We start from the raw sequence: 8,725 nt of genomic DNA, 5'->3' as shown, positions 1-8,725 counted from the left end.
TGACTTCAGTATGGCCGTATTGAAGCTTCAATACGGCCGTATTGAGTTCAGTACGGCCGTATTGGGCTTTTTCCCTCCACTTCTTTATTTTGAGCTATTCTAAGACCTCTGGACCTACAGAGAACCCTCCTAGGGCCTTCGAGGAGTCCTTCTGGCTGATTATCCTTCAGTCTTCGAGAGTCTTCAAGCTTTATTTCCGACCCGGACAATTTTAGGGGTCTACAGTTCCCTACAAAGGTCACATACTTGATTTGTAGCCACTGAATTAACCTTAGCTTTTTCCATCTTGTCTAATCTTTGATTAAGAGTATCAAATTTTGCTAAGAGTAACTCAATATTGTTCACTTCATATCGCCCCGGAGTTCCTTTCCTTGCTGTGACTTCTCTTTCACTGTATTGGCTGTGATTTGAGGCTACATTTTCCAAAATAATCATGCAGTCATTAATAGGTTTCCCCATGAAAGATCCTCCAGCTGCTGAGTCTAATATCATGGTGCTTTGTTGGTCCAATCCTTCAAAGAAAAATTGGATGGTAAGCCAACGGTTGAAGCCATGTTGTGGGCATGCTTGAAGATATCCTTTGAACCGCTCCCATGCTTCATAAATAGTCTCTCCAGTGCCTTGTTGGAAATTAGTGATTTTCTTCCTCAATTCTTTAGTTTTAGAAGGAGGAAAGAATTTCTCTAGAAAAGCTCTTTCACATAATTCCCAAGTTGCTATCTTTTCTCTAGGCACTGTTCTTAGCCACACCTTTGCCTTATCTCTCAAGGTGAGTGAGAATAAGCGGAGTCGCATTCCATCAGAAACTTCATCATCAAATTGCTGGGTCTCACAGATTTCCAAGAACCCCTCTAAGTGGTCATTAGGATCTTCTGATGGTAGTCCTCCAAAGGTGTTCTGTTTGAGCATATTCACTAGAGAAGCTGGTACAGTAGCTCCAGTTTGCATCTCCCCTCCAGGTATCCCACGAGCTACGGGTGCAGAGTAATCCCGAAGCGGTAAATTATCTCGTTGTGCAGCCATGTCAAATTCTCTAGAAAGGTTTCTTTTCCTTCTCAGGAGAGTTCTTTCAATCTCAGGATCAAGTGGTGTTGGTTTCCCAAGACGTAGAGATCTCTTTTGCATTAACCCTAAGGCACTGCAAAAAAAGAGAAAGTGACCCGTGAAATCTGAATTGGAGAAGTAAACACTAAAAAAAAAAAATTATTTATTTATAAATTTTTTTTTTTTTTTTTAAAAAAATTCGAATTAAAATAATTGTAATTTAAATCAAGAGACGTAGTCCCCGGCAACGGCGCCAAAAACTTGATGTATGGAAAACCGCAAGTGTACGGTTGTCGTCAAGTAATAAATATCGAATCACAGGGACTACGTGTTTGACCTAGAATTACTAGTATTTTAATTTGAATTTTAAAACAGATTGAATTTTTGTTTTGAGATGATAAGATCAGATTTGATGGTAAAAGAGATAGTAATGCAATTAATGAATAAGATAAAACTTTAAGATAAGATAAGGAGATTTTCGGGAATCTAGGGTTCGCACAAAGAGTTCCAACAATATTGAATTATTATTTTCATTAATTAATTCTATTCCATCTTGAAGGTAGTCTTAACCTAATTTAATCCTTGCACCTTCTCAGGCTACGAGGACGTGTTTAATTAAAATTAATCTCTACTCTCGTGGTAATTGTAGACCCCTAAAATTGTCCGGGTCGGAAATAAAGCTTGAAGACTCTCGAAGACTGAAGGAAGATCAGCCAGAAGGACTCCTGGAAGGCCCTAGGAGGGTTCTCTGTAGGTCTAGAGGTCTTAGAATAGCCCAAAATAAGGAAGTGGAGGGAATGAAGCCCAATACGGCCGTACTGAACTTAATACGGCCGTATTGAAGCTTCAATACGGCCGTAGTGAACTCAATACGGCGTATTGAAGTTTCTGAAACTTCAATACGGCCGTACTGAAATCAATACGGTCGTATTGAAACTTCAATACAGCCGCAGTGAACTCAATACGGGCGCATTGAAATTTCTGAATTTCAATACGGCCGTATTGAACTCAATACGACCGTATTGAAGTTCAAAAATTTCAATACGGCCGTATTGCTCCTGTAGGCCGTATTGCGCCTATTCCCTATAAATATGACGTCAATTGGACGTCATTCCACACTTTTTGAACATAGTTTCAACCCTCTCCTTGAGTATTCTGGGGTTTTTGAGCAGTGTTCTGCCCTAGAAATCACTCGGAGAGTTGATCCGACGAAGTTCTTGAGCCCCGAGCCATTTTGCTTGAGGATCGAACCTAGTCGAAGGGAAATCCTCCGGATTTCCATAGTTAAAAGTTTTTTAGGAAGGAGCGAGCGAGCTTGTAGAGCGAGGGAACGCCAAAAAGCTTCCCAGTTTTACTCAATATATAAAAGCACGCTTCAAGAGGTTTCTTCTTAAATCCTTCCTTTTACTGCTTTCTGTGTGCATATTTAAACTGTCATCATGTAGATAGTTAATTTATAATTGCTTAGAATAAATAGGGGTAATTTAGTAATTTTACACTGTTATTTTAGAAATAATCTGTCATAGGGAACCCGAAAGGGGCGCTGTGGGGTGCTAACACCTTCCCCACGCGTAACCGACTCCCTTACCCAACTCTGGTTGTAATGGCCAAAGTTGATTTATAAAGTCAATTGCCTTATCCCTTTTTCCAATGTTTTGAGTAAAACATTGGTGGCGACTCCACGAACCCTTTTACTACGAAAACCACTAATCCATGGAGGGTCCCGCTTGGGATTAACATGGATTGGTGAGACATTTAATAAATAAATTGGATAAGATCGACAAGGTCTCAGTTTGAGAACAAGTCGTTCTAATAATCCAATACATTTTCAAAACTAAAATAATAAGCGAGCTCGACCGTCTTCGCGACCGCCGAGGCCCGTTTTGGGCCGGTGGCGACAGATGGCGACTCCACTGGGGAATTTTCGAGAGTCAGTCCCATTTAGTGACAGATTATTTTTAACAAATAATAGTTAAAATTACTTTATTACCCCTTGTTTGTATGATAACATGTTTATCTATGTGGCTTTTAAATAACTGTTGTATTTTTAAAAATTTACGCAATTGTTTGAAATAAAAACTGCACACAAACCTTTGCACACAACAGTTCCCTCTATACCCGGGGGCATGAGTGATTAACCATAGGGAGTGGATGTTAGTACGGCCGGTTGTCGAATGGGTCTATAGGTGCCCGTAGACCGTTGTCGGAAAACATCACTCAAGGTGATAACCATGAACTTGAGTCCGACGGTGCGTTGGAGCTTTCCATCGACCTACGATGAGAGGAATTGGGTCCCTATAATGGGGGCACCTTGGGGGCCTTTGACCAAGTGAGAACAGTTAGATCCTCCTTGAATATGCACTTTTCTGCAGGAGACCCCTACCTCGTGATTCGCTCGTGACTGTTCGTGGATGAGTGAATTGTTTGTGCATTCGTTATGTGACATTGTTTGTGCATTAATAAATAACCTCGTGATAAGGTCTAAAGAATAATCCCCATGCATGAAAAAACCATGACATGAGAGGAAAGACCATGTGTAAAAATATAATAAAAGTGAGGAGCATGTACATCATTACCAATAAGACATCATGCATCCTCATAAACCATGCATTCTAGGTTCACCAATACCTCTTGACATGAGTAAAAGAGACCCATAATTATCGAGATTCTCCGTTGAGGAGAGATCATAAGTCAAGGAGGGTAGTAACACTCTGTTTTAAAAAGGCAGCGCCTTAAAAAATGAGGGTTATCAAACTCATGTCAAGAGCGTATTCATGAATAAACTAATTAGATTAAAAAAAATTCATTTTAGAAAGTGGCTGGTCATCTCTCTGTCCTCACACGCGCAAAGAAGATCAAGAAAATGGAAGCATTGGAGGAGCAAAACAAAAAGCTCACAACCGAGCTTTCACAACTTAAAGACCAAATGGCGCAAATGATGGAACTCATGCGTCATCACAACATCCATGAATCTCATCACAGTGATCATGGGTCCCATCATGAGGGAGAGGAGGAAGAGCATGAAAAAGATCCTCCACACGCTGTACACCTTGGGGCTGGAATTATGATTAAAGAGCCCGAAGTATCAAAGGAACAATTCCACGCCCTCGAGGATCGGCTAAGGGCTATGGAGGGGCATGATTTTGACATCAAAGATGCCGCCGACATGTGCTTAGTGAGGGACATTCAATTCCCTCCTAAATTTAAAGTGCCGGATTTCCCAAAGTATGTGGGATCGACTTGCCCCAAAAGTCATCTCACCATGTACTGTCGCAAGATGGCTGCATATGCCACAAATGAAAAGCTCTTGATCCACTGTTTTCAAGAGAGCTTAGCTGAAACTGCACTCAACTGGTATATGCAGCTAGATGGAAATCTAGTACATACATGGAGGCAGTTGGCCGACGCCTTTCTCAAGCGCTATAAATACAACATCGACCTAACACCCGATAGGTCTGATCTTCAAGCCTTGAGCAAAAAGAACGATGAATCCTTCAAGGCGTACGCCCAACGTTGGAGGGAGTTGGCGGCACAGATAAAGCCCTCGCTGTCGGATAAGGAGACGGTGTCCTTATTCATCAACTCGTTGACTGGTCCCTATTACGATAAAATGATAGGGAACACAACGACACTCTTCTCGGACATCATCACCATTGGAGAAAGGGTGGAACAAGGACTTAAAAGTGGGAAGCTGGCTAAGCCTTCCCAACCATATGAAGCTAAGAAGGCCTTCGGGAAGAAGAAAGAAGGAGGAGTCAACGCTATAACCATTTCTCCATCTTCTTCCGCTTCGAAGTCAGGCAAATCGCAAAACAACTCTGTGAAGAAGTTTGATAAACTTCCGACCACTTATAGCGATCTCCTGCCGAAGCTAGTGGAGGCGCGTCTTATAGCTTACATTCCACCAAAGAAAGTGAATCCACCTTACCCCGATTGGTACAATCCACAAGACAAATGTCTATACCATTCGGGGGCACCGGGACATTCAACGGAGATCTGCAGAGCTCTCAAGTATAAGGTCCAAGACCTTATCGATGCTGGGTGGGTCACTTTCGATTCGACGGCGCCCGACGTGAGCAAGAATCCTCTACCGCAGCAGGAGTAGAGAGAAGGGCAAGCCATGATAGGGCCCCTCCACATTTTTTCTTTTAGGGACTCATGATCAGTACCCGAGATCATGAGGACCTTTTCATGTAAATAAAGGGTTTTGTACAGTTTTACATACATCAATAAAGAGGCATTTTTCACACATTATTCTCTCATTTTGTTCTATTCTCTCTCTCTCATTAATATTAATAAACTCTAAACCTAAACAGAACCAATAAATAATTATGTCTGTGATTGCTCGCTCTGACCGGGATCCGAAAGCCGAGGGTGAATGGGTTGAGTTGGACAGTGATGAGGAGACCATCTCTCCGGATCTGCAAAGACTGCTAGATCAAGAAGCTCGTCTACTCCAACCGAATCAAGAAGAATTGGAGACCGTGAATTTGGGGCAGGATCAAGAGTTGAAAGAGGTCAACATTGGGACCCGTATCAGTGATGGAATAAAAACACAATTGATTCAATTATTGAGGGAATACAAGGACGTATTTGCATGGTCGTACCATGATATGCCCGGTTTGGACTCCAACATCGTCGAACACAAGTTGCCCTTAAAAGAGGGGTTTCGACCTATTAAGCAAAAGCTTCGACGAATCAAGCCCGAATGGTCCTTAAAGATTAAGGAGGAGGTAGAAAAACAATTGGACGCGGGATTCTTGGTTGTATCCCAGTATCCCGAATGGCTGGCTAACATTGTGCCAGTCATCAAAAAGAATGGGAAGGTTAGAGTGTGTGTTGATTATAGGGATTTGAATCGTGCCAGTCCAAAGGACGATTTTCCCTTGCCCCACATCGATACACTTGTGGATCACACCGCCACAAACACACTCTATTCCTTTATGGATGGATACTCGGGGTATAATCAAATCAAGATGAATATAGAAGACCGCGAGAAAACTTCTTTCATTACACCCTGGGGCACTTTCTGCTACAGGGTGATGCCTTTTGGACTTAAAAATGCGGGTGCCACCTACCAACGAGCGATGGTGACGCTATTCCACGATATGATCCACAAAGAAATTGAAGTATACGTGGATGACATGATCGCAAAGTCAAAAGACGAGATGGACCACATCCAATATTTGAGAAAATTATTCAATCGGCTTCGTAAGTATCAGCTTAAGCTAAACCCGGCTAAGTGTACTTTCGGAGTTCGGTCGGGTAAGCTTCTCGGGTTCATCGTCAGTGAAAAAGGCATAGAGGTGGACCCCGATAAAGTAAGGGCAATAATGGAAATGCCTCCTCCTAAAACTGAGAAAGAAATTAGAGGATTCCTCGGCAGGGTGAACTACGTCGCAAGGTTCATCGCACAGTTGACTGACACGTGCAAACCAATATTCAAGCTGTTGCGCAAGAATCATTCCGAAGTTTGGGATGAGAATTGTCAACAAGCTTTCGATAAGATCAAACAGTGCTTGGCCAATCCACCAGTGTTGGTACCACCTGTCGAGGGAAGACCATTAATTCTCTATCTAACGGTACTTGATGAGTCCATGGGAGCTGTGCTAGGACAACAAGATGAAACAAAGAAGAAAGAACAAGCCATCTACTACCTGAGCAAAAAGTTCCTTGATTATGAAACCCGCTACACGCCACTAGAAAAGACGTGTTGTGCGTTAGCATGGGCAACACAACGGCTCAGGCAGTATATGATTAGGCATACTACTTGGTTGGTTTCCAAAATGGACCCAATTAAGTACGTGTTCGACAAACCGATAATCACTGGGAAGATTGCCCGATGGCAAGTGCAATTATCAGAATTTGACATCATACATGTCACACAAAAGGCCATCAAAGGTAGTACCCTAGCTGATTACCTAGCACACAGGCCGACCAATGACTATTAATCCCTTCCGGATGATTTCCCCGATGAGGATATAATGCATTTACAACATGAAGATCCTAAGGATGATACGTGGACCATGTATTTCGATGGAGCCTCCAACATGCTTGGACAGGGGATTGGAACAGTATTAATCTCCCCACAAGGAAAGCATATCCCCTTAACGGCAAGACTCAACTTCGACTGTACAAATAACATGGCCGAATACGAGGCTTGCGCGTTAGGAATCCAAGCAGCTATCAACAATGGTATCCTAAAGCTCAAAGTATTTGGAGATTCGGCTTTAGTCATCCACCAACTGCGAGGTGAATGGGAAGTCCGAAATCCTAAGCTGATACCATATGTTGAGCATATCAAAGACCTGATACAATTCTTTCAGAATGTCGTCTTTGAATATATCCCAAGGGAGGAAAATCAGTTCGCTGACGCCCTTGCTACACTATCATCGATGTTCGCCTTGGATAAGGAGCATGAAATGCCCATCATCAATATCCGGCGGCACGATAAGCAAGCGTTCTGCCTACTGATAGATGAAGCTGTTGACGATCATCCATGGTTCCATGACATCAAACAATATCTGTCAAAAGGGGAATATCCTGATATGGCCAGCGATAATGATAAAAAGCATATCCGAAGAAGGGCCATGGGATTTCTGTTGATTGGAGAAACCCTCTACAAAAAGAATTATGACTCGGTCTTGTTGAGGTGCATAGACCAAGTCGAAGCTCAAAATGTAATCAAAGAAATACATGAGGGGGTTTTCGGTACCCATATTCCCGGGCCTGCAATGGCTAAGAAAATCCTCAGAGCAGGATATTATTGGTCGACCATTGAAAGGGATTGTTACCAATACGTCCGGAAATGCCACAAGTGTCAAGCATACGCCGACAACATTCATGTCCCACCAACGCCACTCAATGTGTTGGCTTCACCATGGCCATTCGCAATGTGGGGCATGGATGTTATTGGACCCATCGAGCCAAAGGCATCCAATGGACATAGGTTCATCCTTGTGGCCATTGACTATTTCACCAAATGGGTAGAAGCGGCATCGTATGCTCATGTGACCCGAAAGGTGGTAACATCCTTCATCAGAAAGAATATCATATGCAGATACGGTATTCCCGACAAAATCATCACTGATAATGGATCCAATTTGAACAATAAGATGGTGGAAGAACTGTGCAAAGAGTTCAAAATTCAGCACCACAACTCTTCCCCATATCGACCAAAGATGAATGGGGCAGTCGAGGCAGCCAATAAGAATATCAAGAAGATAGTACAAAAGATGGTTGTCTCATTCAAAGACTGGCATGAGATGCTACCCTTCGCTCTCCATGGTTATAGGACTTCAGTACGTACATCCGCAGGAGCTACTCCATTCTCCCTTGTTTATGGAATGGAGGCAGTTCTGCCGGTTGAAGTCGAGATACCGTCTCTGAGAGTAGTCATGGAAGCAAAACTTTCCGAGGCAGAATGGGTTCAAAGTCGATACAACCAATTGAACCTTATCGAAGAAAAACGACTGAATGCCATATGCCATGGTCAAGCCTACCAAAGGAAGATCAAAAAGGCTTTTGACAAGAAAGTCCATCCTCGAATCTACCATGAGGGAGAGCTGGTGATGAAGAAATTGCTACCAGCTCAAAAGGACAAAATCGGAAAGTGGGCCCCAAATTACGAAGGACCATACGTGGTGAAGCGAGCCTTCTCCGGCAGAGCATTGATTCTCAC

At 42.8% G+C, this 8,725-nt stretch overlaps 1 non-coding gene across 1 annotated transcript; it reads left to right on the top strand.

Annotated features, from left to right (window-relative positions):
• Positions 1-547: 547 nt before the first annotated feature.
• LOC145955352 (small nucleolar RNA R71) lies at positions 548-654 on the top strand. The gene has a single exon (XR_014431966.1). It is a non-coding gene; the product is annotated as a small nucleolar RNA R71 (small nucleolar RNA).
• The last annotated feature ends 8,071 nt before the right edge of the window (positions 655-8,725 follow it).

The sequence above is a fragment of the Cajanus cajan genome, chromosome 2 (assembly GCF_000230855.2).
Source record: "Cajanus cajan strain Asha chromosome 2, NIPB_CcT2T_4, whole genome shotgun sequence".
Lineage (NCBI taxonomy): Eukaryota > Viridiplantae > Streptophyta > Magnoliopsida > Fabales > Fabaceae > Cajanus > Cajanus cajan.
Note: the sequence above shows the minus strand (reverse complement) of the source record. Positions and strands in the feature narration are given on the sequence as shown.